This window comes from Molossus molossus, unplaced genomic scaffold (assembly GCF_014108415.1).
Source record: "Molossus molossus isolate mMolMol1 unplaced genomic scaffold, mMolMol1.p scaffold_m16_p_2, whole genome shotgun sequence".
Lineage (NCBI taxonomy): Eukaryota > Metazoa > Chordata > Mammalia > Chiroptera > Molossidae > Molossus > Molossus molossus.
In genome coordinates, this window is record NW_023425355.1 from 75,343,152 (window position 1) to 75,359,595 (window position 16,444).

The following is a 16,444-nucleotide window of genomic DNA, read 5'->3' on the forward strand; positions in this document are numbered from 1 at the left end:
GAGGAAAGGCAGACTAGACTAAAGCTGTGTAGAGAAACTTGAAATTTGGAGAGTGGGGAGGGCACAGGAAGTTTTGGGCAAAATCAGTCCCTCACAGGACAGTAGCCATATTACTCAAAGAGCTCCTCCCAAGAGCCCCAGGGAGCAGCAACAGCCTCTCCCTCAAGAATTAAACACAACCCAGTAAGGCCAGAGAAATGTAAATTGAGGCTCAATAACAGCCAGCAAGCATCTGCCCCACTAATTGGAAGTCCGCTTACTCTAAATATTTGAAGAATTTTTCATTCAGTTGTTGGCTACAAACCAAGGCTCATCAAGTAAAAAGCTATAGGACAACAGAACCTTTCCTGGGCTTGTAAATGTACCCAAGAAAGTAAAATTTGACAGTGGTGTTTAAAGTAGGTCTCCCCATACTCATCCAAACCCAGCAGAGGGATCCATAACAAGCAGAATGCCAACACCCACAGGGAAAATATGGCAGGCTCGAAAACCAAATGAGACAGCCAAAATGCTGAAACAAAGAAACAAATCCTAAATGAAAAAACAAGATAATTTGACACAAGATGAAATAAATGAAAGGGAATTGAGCAATATATAGAAAGAGAGTTCAGAGTAATAATCATAAGGAAGCTCAACAGCATAAGTAAAATATAGAAGCATTGAAAACCATGAATTGGAAATGAAGAATGACATAGGAGAAATAAACACTTTGGAAGGAATAACCAGCAGAATACAGGAGGCCGAGGATCAGATCAGTGAATTAGAAGACAGGGCAGAAAAATATCACCCACTCAGATATCCAAAAGGAAAAATAATTAAAAACAGGAAAACAGCCTAAGAGAACTGTATGACAATAAGAAATGTGACAACATATACATCATAGGAGTTCTCAAATAAAATAGAAAATGAAAGAAAATGAGCAAGGATTACATAATATATTTGAAGAAATAGTGACAGAAAGCTTCCATAACTTGATGAAGAAAACAGGATTACAAGTACAAGACGAATAGAGAGCTTCAAGTAAGAAGAACACAAACATGTTCACACCAAGACACATAATAATTTAAAAGCCAAAATTTAAAGACAAACAGAGGATCATAAATGTAGCAAGAGATAAGCAACAGGTTACTTACAAAGAAACCCCCATATGGCTATCAGCTGACGTCTCAACAAAAACACTAAATGCCAGAAGGGAATGGCAGGAAGTAATCAAGGTAATAAAAAACAAGGATCTGAATCCAAGACTACTCGAAATATATTGCCACCAAACCAGAACTGCAAGAAATGTTAAAACAACTGCTGTAATTAGTAGCAGGAATAGAAAAGAAAATATAACCACAGTAAACAAAAAATGGAAATAAATAAGTCCATATCAATAATAACCTTACATGTAAATGTATTAAACACTTTGCTCAAGAGAAACAGATTAGCTGACTGGATAAGACAGCCTGACTCATTTGTATGGTGTTTGCAAGACAACAACCTCACCACAAAAGATTAACATAGGTTGAAAGTGAAGGGATGGGAAAAAAAAAAAAATACCCAAGTAAACAGAAAGGAAAAAAGAGCTGGGGTAGCAATACTCATATCCGATAAAACAGACTTCAAAACGAAGGCCACAACCAGAGACAAAGAAGGCCACTACATAATATTGAAAGGATCTATCCAACAGGAGGCCATAACCTTGGTAAGCATATACACCCAATATAGGAACACCAAAGTATATTTTAAAATTTCTGAAAGATTTCAAAGGAGAAATCAACAGCAATATAATCATAGCAGGAGATTTCAACACTCCAGTGAAAACACAGGATAGATCCTCTAGACAACAAGTTAACAAGCATGCAGAGATTCTAAATGATGGAGTAAATCAAATTCATTTAATAGCTATCTACAAAGAATTACACCCTAAAACTGCAGAATTCACAGTCTTTTCAACTGCACATGGAACATGCTCAAAGATAGGCCACATGTTAGGGCACAAACTCAGTCTCTATAAGTTCAAGAAGATTAAAATAACATCAAGCATCTTCTCAGATCACAATGGCATGAAACTAGAAATCAATTGCAACAAGAACATGCAAAGACATTGGAAAACATGAAGGCTAAATGCATGTTATTAAACACTGAATGGGTTACCATGAAGATCAAGAAAGAAATTTAAAAATTCCTGGACACCAATGAAAATGAACACACAACAACACAAAATCTACAAGATGCAATGAAAGCAGTCTTGAGAAGGAAGTTCATAGCATTACAGGCCTATCTGAGAAAACAAGAAAAATTTCTAATTGACTATCTAACCTCAAACTTAAAGAACTACAAAGCAAAGTAAAAGAAAAACCCAGAGTAAGTACAATGAAAGAAATAATAAAGATCAGAGCAGAAATAAATGACACAGAGACTAAAAAAAAATAATAATTTTTTTTTCAAAAAATCAGTGAAACAAAATGCTTGTTCTTTAAAAAGATAAACAACATTGATGGACCCTTCACTAGAATCACCAAGAAACAAAGAGAGAGGACCAAGATAAACAAAATCAGAAATGAAACAGGAGAAGTAACCACTGACACCACAGAAAAACAAAGGATTGCTAACAAATACTATGAACAATTATACACCAACAAATTGGACAATCTAGGTGAAATAGACAAATTTCTTGAAAGACAGTCTCCCAAAACTAAACTGGGAAGAGATAGAGAACATGAACCGACCAATAACAAATAATTGAAGATGTAATCAAGAATCTCCCAGCAAACAAAAGCTTGGTCAGGACACTTCACAGGGTAGTATTACTGAACATTCAAAGAAGAATTAACACCTAATCTCCTCAAACTGTTCCAAAATCCAAAAAGAAGAAAGACTTCCAAACTCGTGTTATGAGGCTAGCATAATTCCAATTCCAAAACCAGAAAAAGACAAGGAAAAGAAAAGTACAAGCCAATATCCCTTATCAACATAGATGCCAAAATCTCTAAAAAAATATTAGAAAATCAGATCCAGCAATACATTAAAAAAAGTATTCACCATGATCAAGTGGGATTCATTCCAGGACTGCAAGTCTGGTACAATATTCGCAAATCAATGTGATACACCACATAAACAAAATGAAATAGAAAAACCTTGTGATTATATCAATAAATGTAAAAAACAAACAAACAAACAAACAAAACAAAACAAAAAAAATACTCAAATCTAGCACCCAATGCTCAGTAGTGGGGGAATAGAAGCATCATATTTCGACATAATAATGGCCATATATGAAAACCCTACAGCCAACATCATACTCAATGGAAAAAATTAAAAGCATTTGCCCTAAGAATGGATACAAGACAGGGATGCCCACATTCACCACTCTTATTTTACATAGTACTGGAAGTCTTAGCCACAGCAATTAGACATGAAGAAAAAATAAAAGGAATCCACACTGGAAAGGAGGAAGTAAAACTGTCATTATTTGCAGATCACATGATATTGTACATAAAATACCATAAAGACTCCATCAGAAATTTACTAGATTTAATAAATGAATTTGGCAAAGAAGCAGGATACAAAACTAATACCAAGAAATCAACATCATTCTTATACACCAATAATAAACTCACAGAAAGAGAAACTAAAAAGATTCCCATTTACCATTGTGGCAAAAAAATTAAAATACATAGAAACAAACTTAACAAAATAACTAAAGGACCTATTTGCAGAAAACTGAAAGACATTGAAAAAAGAAATAGAGGAAGATATTAAAAAAGTGGAAACATATACCTTGTTCATGGATTGTAAAAATTAACATCATTAAAATGTCCATACTACCCAAAGCAATCTACAGATTCAATGCAATCTCTGTGAAAATATCAACAACATATTTCACAGAAATAGAAAAAATACTTAAATTTATATGTAACAAAAAAAAAGACCTCGAATAGCCACAGCAATCTTGCAAAAGAGGAACAAAGTAAGAATAATCACACTATCAGATATCAGGTTAAACTACAAAGCCAACAGCCTGGTACTGGCACAAGAACAGGTATACAGATTAATGGAACAGAACAGAGAACCTAAAAATTGACCCAAGACATTTAATTAACATTTGAAAAAGTTGGCAAGAGAATGCAATGGAGAAAAGACAGGTTCTTTAATATTTGGTTTTGAGCCCTGGCCAGTTTGGTTCAGTGGTTGGAGTGTTGATCTGTGGATCAGAGAATCCTGAGATCGGTTCCTGCTAGGAGAATGTACTAAAAAAAAAAAAAAAAAAATGGTGTTGAAAAAATTGGACAGCTACAAGCAAAAAAATGAAACTAGACCACCAACTTATACCACACTCAAGAATAAACTCAAAATGGATAGAATACTGAAATGTGACTCGTCAATCCATAAAAATTCAAAAGAAAACGTAGGCAAAAAAATTTCAGATCAGAAGCAGCAGAATTTTTACTGATACAATGCCTAAGGCAAGAGAAACAATTGAAAACATTTATACATGGGACTACATCAAACTAAAATCTTCTGCACAACAAAAGAAACAAACATCAAAATGGAAAGGGAACCCACTTTATTGAAGAGCATAATTGTCAATGATACATCCCACTAGGAGTTAACTTCCAAATTATATGGAGTACTCATACAATTAAACAAAAGGAAGGCAAAGAATCCAATTAAAAAATAGGAAGAAGACCTAAATAGACACCTCTTCAAACCAGACATACAAATGGCCTAGAGACATATGAAAAAATTCTCAGTGTCACTAATCATCAGAGAGATGGAAATTAAAATAACTATGAGGTATTACTTCACACCTGTCAGAATGGCTGCAAGCAACAAATTATCAAATAATAATGCTGGTAAGGATGTGGAGAAAAGCGATCCCTAGTACATTGTTAGTGGGATTTCAGACTGTAAACCATAGGGACAAAAAGTATGGAATTTCTTCAAAAAATTCAAAATTAAGCTGCTGTTGGACCCATTGATCCCACTTCTAGAACCATATTCTGAGAAGCCTAAAACACCAGTCAGAGAGAATATATTTGCCCTTATGTTCATAGCAGAAATATTTACAGTTGCTAAGATCTGGAAAAAGCCCATGTATCCATCAATAAATGAGTGGATTAAAAGGTGTGGCACATATACACAAAGGAACACTATGCAGCTATAAGAAAGAAAGGTCTTTGGAAATTCACAGATGGCAGCAGAGTAAATGGAATCTAACAGACAATCTCCAAGTACCAATCTGGAACAAATATAAAGATAAATCTTCAGATAAAACCAACGTCAAAGCAGCTGGAGAGGACCCATATAACCAGGGACAGATAAAGAACATCAAATTTTGCCTGGTAAGAACTACAGAGGCATGAGAGGGTGAGTTAAGTACCCACAGACAGCAGCATTCTTAGCTGTAAGCAGCTCCCTCTGGGTTAAAATACCAAGTTGGCTCCACAGCACAGAGAGCTGGGACAGAGCACTAAATTAGCTACAGCCACTCATCTTGGGCTCTAGCACAGGGAGAGTGGCCTGGAAAGAAACTGTGTAGAGAGACTCATGATTTGGAGGTCATTGGGAGATTTGTACTGAATCACTTCCTCATTGGAGAGCAGGGATCTTACTCAAAGAGCCCCACAGCCCCGGGAAAATCAACAGCCCCTCCCTCAAGAATTGAACAACACCTGGCCAGGCCAGAGAAATGCAAATTGAGGCTCATTGACAGCCAGCAAGCATCTTAGAAATCCTCTTACCCTGAATACCTGAGGGATTTTTGCATTCAGTTGAGGGCTTCAACCAAGCCTCATCAAGTAACTGAGACTAATAGCCTCCAGGCAAAAGGCTAGAGGACAACTTAAATTTTCCTGGGGAAATCTTCCCAAGACAGTAAAGTTTGACAGTGGTGTTTAATATGGATCCTCCCACACTCATCCAAACCCAGTAGAGGTAGCCACAACCAGCAGAACACCAACAATCACAGGGAAAATTTGGCAGGCTCCAACACCCACTGTTATGGGCAAAATGGTGAAACAAAGAAACAAATCCCAAATGAAAGAATAAAATAATTTTACACAAGATGCAATAAATGAAAGGAAATTGAGCAAGATATCAGAGGGAGAGTTTAGGGTAATAATTATGAGGAAGCTAAACAGCATGTGTAAAGATAAAGAAGCATTGAAAACCAACCAATTGGAAATGAGAATGATATAGCAGAAACAAAGAACACATTGGAAGGAATAACCAGCAGAGTAGAGGAGGCCGAGGATTAGATCAGTGAATTAGAAGACAAGGTAGAAGAAATAGCCCAATCAAAGATCGAAAAGAAAAAAAAGTTAAGAAACAGGAATACAGCCTAAGAGAAATGTGAGACAATAAGAAATGTAACAAGATCCACATCACAAGGGTTCTAGAAGAAGAAGAAAATGAGCAATGGTTAGAGAATACATTTGAAGAGATAGTGAAAGAAAAGTTCCCTAACTTGGTGAAAAAAACAGGATTATAAGTACAAAAAGCACAGAGAGCTCCAAGTAAGAAGAACCCAAACAGGCCCTCACCAAGACACATAATTAAAATGCCAAAAATTAAAGACAAAGGGAGAATCCTAAAGGCAGTAAGAGATAAGTAACAGGTCACCTACAAAGGGACACACACAAAGCTATCTGCTGACTTCTCAACAGTAACACTACAGGCCAGAAAAAAATGGCATGAAGTAATCAAGGTCATGAAAAACAAGGATCTGAATCCAAGACTACTCTACCCAGCAAGGCTATCATTCAAAATGGAAGGTCAAATAAAGAGATTCCCAGACAAAAAAAAAAAAGGCTAAGGGAATACACTAGCACCAAACCAGCGCCGCAAGAAATGTTTAAAGGACTCCTGTAATTACCAGGAGAAAAAAGGAAGAAAAATAGAACCACACTAAACAAAAATGGCAACAAATAAGTACATATCAATAATCACCTTAAATGTAAATGGATTGAATGCTCCCATAAAAAGACACAGAGTAGCTGATTGGATAAGAAAGCATGACTCATGTATATGTTGTTTACAAGAGACCCACCTCACAACAAAAGACTCACATAGATTGAAAGTGAAGGGATGAAAACAAATCTTCCAAGCAAACGGAAAAGAAAAAAAAAGCTGGGGTAGCAATACTCATATTTGACAAAATAGATTTCAGAATGAAGGCCATAATTAGAGAAGAAGAAGACCACTACATAATATTGAAAGGATCTATCCAACAGGAAGATATAACCTTGATTAACATATATGCACCCAATATAGGAGCACCAAAATATATTAAAAATCTGCTGGAGGACTTCAAAGGAGAAATCGATAGCTATACAATCATAGCAGGGGACTTCAACACCCCGTTGACATCGCTGGATAGATCCTCTAGACAAAAAGTTAGCAAGGAAACAGAGACTCTAAATGAAGCACTAGACCAAAAGGATTTAATAGATATCTACAGAGAACTACACCCCAAAACTAAAGAATTCACATTCTTCTCAAGTGCACATGGGACATTCTCAAAGACAGACCACATGTTAGGGCACAAACTAAATCTCTACAAGTTCAAGAAGATTGAAATTATATCAAGCATCTTCTCAGATCACAATGGCATGAAACTAGAAATCAATTGCAACAAGAACATGCAAAGACATTTCAACACATGGAGGCTAAAGAGCATGTTATTAAACAATGAATGGGTCACTGAGGAGATCAAAAAAGAAATTAAAAAATTCCTGGAAACCAATGAAAATGAACACACAACAACACAAAATCTATGGGATGCAGTGAAAGCAGTTCTGAGAGGGAAGTTCATAGCACTACAGGCCTACCTCAAAAAAGAAGAAAAATCTCTAATAGACTATCTAACTTCACAACTTAAAGAACTAGAGAGCAAACAAAAACAAAACCCCAGAGCAAGTTGAAGGAAGGAAATAGTAAAGATCAGAGCAGAAATAAATGACATAGAGACCAAAAAAACAATTCAAAGGATCAATAAAACAAAGAGCTGGTTTATCGAAAAGATTAACAAGATTGATGGACCCTTAGCTAGACTCACCAAGAAACAAAGAGAGAGAACCCAAATATACAGAATCAGGAATGAAAGAGGAGAGATAACAACTGACACCACAGAAATACAAAAGATTGTTAACAACTACTATGAACAATTATATGGCAACAAATTCGACAATCTAAGTGAAATGGACAAATTTCTAGAAACACATAGTCTCCCAAAACTAGATCAGGAGGAGATAGAAAACTTGAACAGACCAATAACAACAGAAGAAATTGAAGATGTAATCAAGACTCTCCCAGAAAACAAAAGCCCAGGCCCGGATGGCTTCACGGGGGAGTTATACCAAACATTCAAAGAAGAACTAATACTCATTCTCCTCAAACAATCAAAAAATTCAAGAAGAAGGAAGACTTCCAAACTCCTTTTATGAAGCCAGCATAATTCTAATTCCAAAACCAGAAAAAGACACAACAAAGAAAGAAAATTACAGGCCAATGTCCCTGATGAACATAGATGCAAAAATCCTAAACAAAATACTAGCAAATCAGATCCAGCAATACACCCAAAAAAATTATCCACCATGATCAAGTGGGATTCATCCCAGGGATGCAAGGCTGGTACAATATTCGCAAATCAATAAACGTGATACACCACATAAATAAAATGAAGAATAAAATCCACATGATCATATCAATAGATGCTGAAGAAGCCTTCGACAAAATCCAGCATCCATTTCTGATAAAAACGTTCAGCAGTGTGGGAATAGAGGGATCATATCTAGACATAATAAAGGCCATATATGAAAGACCAACAGCCAACATCATACTCAATGGGCAAAAACTAAAAGCATTTCCCTTAAGAACAGGAACAAGGCAAGGATGCCCACTTTCGCCACTCCTATTTAACATAGTACTGGAAGTCTTAGCCACAGCAATCAGACAGGAAGAAAAAATAAAAGAGATCCAAATTGGAAAGGAGGAAGTGAAATTGTCATTGTTTGCAGATGACATGATACTATACATAGAAGTCCCCAAAGACTCCATCAAAAGTTTACTAGACTTAATAAATGAATTTGGCAAAGTAGCAGGATACAAAATTAACGTCAAGAAATCGATGGCATTCTTATACACCAATGAACTCACAGAAAGGGAAACTAAGCAAAAAATACCATTTACCATTGCGGCAAATAAATTAAGATACCTAGGAATAAATTTAACAAAAGAAATAAGGGACCTATTCGCAGAAAACTACATTGAAAAAAGAAATAGAGGAAGATACAAAAAAGTGGAAGCACATACCTTGTTCATGGATTGGGAGAATTAACATCATTAAAATGTCCGTATTACCCAAAGCAATCTATAGATTCAATGCAATCCCCATCAAAATAACAACAGCATACTTCACAGAATTAGAACAATTATTTCAAAAGTTCATATGGAACCAAAAAAGGCCTCAAATAGCCACAGCAATCTTGAAAAGGAAGAACAAAGTTGGAGGGATCACAATACCAGATTTCAGGATATACTACAAAGCCACTGTAATCAAAACAGCCTGGTACTGGCAGAAGAACAGGCATATAGACCAGTGGAATAGAACAGAGAACCCAGAAATGGACCCAAGGCAATATGCTCAATTAATATTTGTCAAAGGTGTCAAGAGCATACAGTGGAGTAAGGACAGCCTCTTTAATAAATGGTGCTGGGAAAATTGGACAGCTACTTGGAGAAAAATGAAACTAGACCATCAACTTACACCCTACATGAGAATAAACTCAAAATGGATAAAAGACTTAAATGTAACTCATGAATCCATAAAAATCCTAGAAGAGACTGCAGGCAACAAAATTTCAGACATCATACGCAGCAGAATTTTTACTGACACATCACCTAAGGCAATAGAAACAAAGGAGAAAATGAACACATGGGACTACATCAAACTCAAAAGCTTCTGCACAGCGAAAGATATAATCATCAAAATGGAAAGGCTACCTACTGTATGGGAGAGCATAATTGCCAATGATATATCAGACAAGGGGTTAATTTCGAATACATATAGAGTGCTCATACAACTCCATAAAAGGAAGACAAAGAATCCAATTAAAAAATGGGCAGAGGAACTGAATAGACACCTCTCTAAACAGGACATACAAATGGCTAAGAAACATATGAAGAAATGCTCATCATCACTAATCATCAGAGAGATGCAAATTAAAACAACAATGAGGTATCACCTCACACCTGTCAGAATGGCTGCCATCAATAAATCATCAAACAACAACTGTTGGCGAGGGTGTGGAGAAAAGGGGACGCTAGTACACTGCTGGTGGGAATGAAGACTGGTGCAGCCACTATGGAAAACAATATGGTGTTACCTCAAAAAACTAAAAATTGAACTTCCATTTGACCCAGTAATCCCACTTCTAGGAATATATCCTAAGAATCCTGAAACACCAACCAGAAAGAATACATGTACCCCCATGTTTGTAGCAGTGCTATTTACAATAGCTAAGATCTGGAAACAGCCCAAGTGTCCATAAGTAGACGAATGGATCAAAAAGCTGTGGTACATATACACAATGGAGTACTACGCAGCTGTAAGAAAGAAAGACCTCTTATCCTTTGAGACTACATGGAGGGACCTGGAAAGTATCATCCTAAGTGAAACAAGCCAAACAGAGAAAGACAAATTTCATATGATCTCACTTATTTGTGGAATATAATGAACATAACAGTCTGAGGAAGGGGGTAGTCCCAGAGACGCGGAAGTGGGATACAGACTGACAATCCCCTAAATAGGGGGGTGGTGGGGAAGAGATAAACCACAGAATTTATATGCATGTATGCATGAACAGTGGACATGGACAACAAACTGGGGAAAGGGCAGGGAGGGAGGGGGAGGGGGGAATCAGTGGGAGAAAAAGGAGAAACTTCTGTAAGAGAAATTAATTAATAAAATATAAATAAATTTTCAAAAAGACCTAGATAAAAAAATAAAATAGAAGGAGAAATAAAGAGCTTTATAGATGAAAAAAAAAAAAAAAAGGCAAAGACAATATATTAGCACCAAAATAGCAGTGCAAGAAATGTTAAAAGGACTGTTTTAATTAGTTGCAGAAATAGGAAAGAAAATATGAGCACAATAAAAAAAAAATGGCAATAAATAAATATATGTCAATCATAATCTTATATGTGAATGTATTGAACACTCCAACAGAAAGACACACAGTAGGTGATTGGATAAGAAAGCATGACTCACATATATGTTGTTTACAAGATACTTACCTCACAACAGAAGACTCACATAGGTTGAAAGTGAAGAGATCAAAAAATATCTTCCAAGCATATGGAAAGAAATAAAAGCTGGGGTAGCAATACTCATATCCAATAAAATAGACTTTAAAATGAAGGCCATAGGCCACTGCTCCCTCACTGTGGCTTAAGGGCAGAAGGCTGGGGAATTGTAGTGGAGTTGACACTGCCACCAAGTTGGGTCTGAGGCTACTGCTATAGGCGCTGTTGGAGTGAGTGTCGGTGCATAGTGTGGGATCTGCCTTTCTGCTAGCGGTCCCTAGCTGCGGGAGGGCAGTGCCATGAGTGGTGGCACCCCTTACATTGGCAGCAAGATCAGCCTTATCTCCAAGGTGGAGATCTGCTATGAGGGCATCCTCTTCACCATCAACACGGAAAAATCCACTGTAGCCTGGGCCAAAGTTCGGTCCTTTGATACAGAAGACAGACCAACAGATCATCCAATACCACATCGAGATGAAGTCTTTGAATACATTATACTCCAGGGAAGTGATATTAAAGACCTCACTGTTTGTGAGCATCCAAAACCACAATGTTCTTTGCCTCAGGACCCAGCTGTTGTTCATTGTTCACTAGGCTCACTACTTCTTCATTCCAGTCAGGGGGTTCCTATGGACCTTTTGGCAGGATGTTAATGTACAGCCAGTTCAGTCTAAATTCATTAGTCGGGCAGCAGTTTGGTGCTGTTGGTGTTGCTGGAAGCTCCTTGACATCCTTTGGGAGAGAAGCGTCAAACAGTGGTACCCTACCCCAAAGTAGTGCAGTTGGTTCTGCCTTTGCAGAGCATAAAAGAACTGTAAAAACACAGTTATCTCAAGGTCATTCAAGCCCTCAATTAGATCCTTTGAATAAAAGCTCTACCATGGAACAAGCAGTACAGACCACCTCGGCCCACTTACCTGTTCCAGAACCTGTTTGGAGAAGGAGCTCAATATCAACCAGGCTTTTACCATCTACCAGCCAAAAAGCAATAGAGAATCAAGAGCACAGTTTCAAGACCAGAAAACGAGCAACTAAGAAATTATAGTAAAAAACAAATAGTTCCAGGTGCTCCTTTAGCTCCAAGGAGAGGGTGTGGAGGTCATCGAGGTAGCAGGGGAAGATGTGGTATTCAGTGAGATGGTCCTATGAAATTTGAGAAAGACTTTGACTTTGAAAGTACAAATGCACAATTTAACAAGGAGGAAATTGACAGGGGGTTTCATAATAAACTTAAATTGAAAGTGGAATATAAACTTGAGTAATGAGGGAAGCCTGTAAATGGTGAAGATAAAGAAGACACAAGAGTTGATACTCAAAACAGTGAAGGAAATGCAGATGAAGATCCACTTGGAACTAATTGCTATTATGACAAAACTGAATCCTTCTTTGATAATATTTCTTGTGATCATAATAGACGGAAACCAACCTGGGCTGAAGAAAGAAGATTAAATGCTGAAACATTTGGAATCCCACTCCGTCCAAACCGTGGCCATGGAGGGTACAGAGGCAGAGGAGGTCTTGGTTTCCGTGGTGGTCAAGGGTGTGGTGGTGGCAGAGGTGGTGCCTTCACCACCCCTGGAGAATTTTGTGGTGGATTCACAGGTGGTTGTGGGGGCAGGGAGTTTGCAGATTTTGAATATAGAAAACACAACAAAGTTGCTGCATAGTCTACAAACAAGTCTTTGAAAATAGGTGAATTTCTAGCTCTTCATGATCCTGAGAATTCGTTTCAGTCTTTACCAAGAATGAATAAGTGAATTTGCTGTATATTTGTCACCAGCACTGGGTTTTTGTTTGTTTGTTTGTTTGTTTTTCTGTTTAATTTCAAAGATATGATGCAGTTATATTTGGCAGTGTGTGGAGGGCAGCTCATCTTTAAAAATGAGCATTAAATATATTTGAAATAACAGAAGTTTAAGTAATTTCTTATGTATAGTTAAACTAAAGCAGTACTTCAATGTTACTTATAAGAATTTTTTCATCACTAAAAGGATTTCCTTATCACTAAATTGTATTTGGCAATTATTGCAAGTTGCCTGCAGATAGGGACATAATACTGTGTTTCAAAGCACAGAAAGGTGGAAAAGTGTCTGTGTGTTTGTGTGTGTGTATGTGTCTGTCTGTCTGTCTTTTGCTCATTCTTTCTTTTTGCAAATCCTGTAATATCCCTTTTGAGGTAGCTTATTTCATCAGTTAATTAGGGTGCTGGATGGTGGAGAATTTTGTCAGTCAACTATGTACACGCAGTAAATACTGTTTCTTAGGCAAATGTAACATTTTATATAGTTGTAAAATTCCATTATATTCCATTGCCAAAGAAACATTAAGAATTTTGTATAACTGTATAAAAAGCAACTAATTTTTTAAAGAATAAACATTCTAAAGTCAGCAAACATACTGTGTCCTTGCAGAAGTTGTGCTGAGGAGCAGAGCTATGGGTGGGTCTTTTTTTCATAGTTTTCCAGGCTTAAGGTTTTCTTATTTTGATTTTCTTTTTTGATATTTAGAACACAAATGAAGATTTGATACATTCTTTTATTATATAAAAAGGATAAATTAGATAGAGGAAGAAAAAATGGCGGCAGAGTGAATGGAGCTACACAGACCATCTCCCAGGACCAAACTGGATTTACAATGAAAATAAAGACAAGTCATCAGGAAGGGGCAACCGAAAGACACCTTGGAGGACCACATAACCAGGGACACCGACTCAATCCTGGTAGGCTTGCGAGGACGCAAGAGGGGGCCGGGAGCCCACGGTCCGCAGTGGCCTGGGCTGGGACCAGCAGGAAGCTGCTGCTGCCTCGGCTGCGACCCCGCCTGAGTCCTGCGAACTCGGCTGCATGCTAAGACCTCGGTTGGTGCCGCACAAACTGGCTGAGACCAGGGGACTCGGCGGGAAGTTACTGCTGCCTCGGCTGCGACCCCACCTGAGTCCTGCAAACTCTGCTGCATGCTAAGCCCTCGGCTAGTGCCACACGAACTCGCTGGGACCAGGGGACACTGCTGGAAGCTACTGCCACCTCGGCAGTGTCCCACTACCACGGCTTAGTCCTGTGGCTTCTGGGGAGTGCAACGCCCTCGGCTGGTGCCACAGCCGCGGCTGCCCTTGGCTGGAAGCAGCACCCTCGGGTTAAAAGTCCTAGGCGGTTCCACAATGCAGAGTCTAGACAGAAGCTAAATTGGCAGCAGCCACTCATATTGGGCTCCGGCAGAGGGAAGGCAGACTGGACTGGAACTGTGTGGGGACGCTAGGGTTTTGGAGGGTGCTCAGAGCTTTTGCTGAGTGCAGCCACGCAGGACTGTGGTCATCTTACTCCTTCCCAGGGCCCTGGGGAGAAGCAGCGGCCCCTCCCTCAGAGATTCAACCCCACCTGGTGGCCATTGAAGTGCTAATTGAGGCCCATTAACAACCAGCAGTTCAGAAAATCCTGTTAAACTGAGCACCTGAGGGAGTTTTACAGGCAAATCAGAAACCAAGGTTCTTCAGGTGACCTCTACTAATAGCGTCCAGGAAAAAAAAAGCTAGAGGATAACTACCATTACCCGGGTTAGCAACACTAACCAGAAAAGCTAAGACTTGACAGTGGTGTTTAAAGTGGGTTATCCCTGGCTCATCCAAACCCAGGAGAGGGAGCCACAAACAGCAGAACACCAACACCCACAGGGAAAATTTGGCAGACTCCAAAGCCCATTGTTATTGCCAGAATGATGAAAAACAGACCCAAAAGCCAAATGAAAAAACAAGAGACCTCTACCGAGGATGAGATAAATGAGGAGCAGTTAAGCAAGTAAACAGAAGTAGAATTTAGAGCCATGATGTTGAGGAAGCTCAACCGCATGCATAAGGACATGAGCACCATGAGTAAAGACGTAGAAATGTTGCAAATAAACCAGCTGGATATTAAAAACCACCAAGAAGAAATTAAGAATGACATATCAGAAATGAAAAACACATTGGAAGATCTAAAAAGCAGAGTAGGGGAAGCAGAGGATGGGATCAGTGAATTAGAAGACAGGGTAGAAAAAATCAACCAATCAGAAAACCAAAAGGAAAAAACGATTAAAAAACAGGAAGACAGCTTAAGAGAACTGTGGGACAACTGAAAAAGGAATAATATTTGCATCATAGGAATCCCTGAAGAAGAAGAAAATGAGCAAGGGTTAGAAAATATATTCAAAGAAATAGTGACAGAAAACTTCTCTAAAGTGGTGAAGGAAGAAGATATTCAAGTTCAAGAAGCACAGAGAGCCCCAAGTAAGAAGAACCCAAACAGGCCCACACCAAGACACATAGTAGTCAAACTGGCAAAAATTAAAGACAAAGAGAGAACCCTAAAAGCAGCAAGAGATTAGCAACAGGTTACCTACAAAGGAAACCCCATAAGGCTCTCAGCTGACTTCTCCCAATAAACACTAAAGGACAGAAGGGAATGGCATGAAGTAATCAAGGTCATGAAAAACAACAATCTGAATCCAAGACTACTCTACCCAGCAAGGCTATCATTCAAAATAGAGGATCAAATAAAGAGCTTCCCAGACAAAAAAAAAAAAAAAAAAAAAGGCTAAGAGAATACATTAGCACCAAACCAGCGTTGCAAGAAATGTTAAAAGGACTCCTGTAATTACCAGGAGAAAAAAGGAAGAAAAATAGAACAACACTAAACAAAAATGGCAATAAATAAGTACATATCAATAATCACCTTAAATGTAAATGGATTGAATGCTCCCATAAAAAGACACAGAGTAGCTGATTGGATAAGAAAGCATGACTCATCTATATGTTGTTTACAAGAGATCCACCTCACAACAAAAGGCTCACATAGATTGAAAGTGAAGGGATGGAAAAAAATCTTCCAAGCAAACAGAAAGGAAAAAAAAAAGCTGGGGTAACAATACTCATATCTGATGAAATAGATTTCAAAATAAAGGCCATAACTAGAAAGAAAGAACGCCACTACATAATATTAAAAGAAACTATCCAACAGGAAGATATAACCTTGATAAACATATATGCACCTAATATAGAAGCACTAAAATATATTAAAAATCTTCTAGAGGATATCAAAGGAGAAACCGACAGCAATACAATCATAGCAGGGGACTTCAACACCCCACTGATACCACTGGATAGATCCTCTATACAAAAAAT

General features: G+C 38.0%; 1 pseudogene; it reads left to right on the top strand.

Annotated features, from left to right (window-relative positions):
- The first annotated feature begins 11,591 nt into the window (after positions 1 to 11,591).
- LOC118635766 lies at positions 11,592 to 12,996 on the top strand (annotated as a pseudogene).
- The last annotated feature ends 3,448 nt before the right edge of the window (positions 12,997 to 16,444 follow it).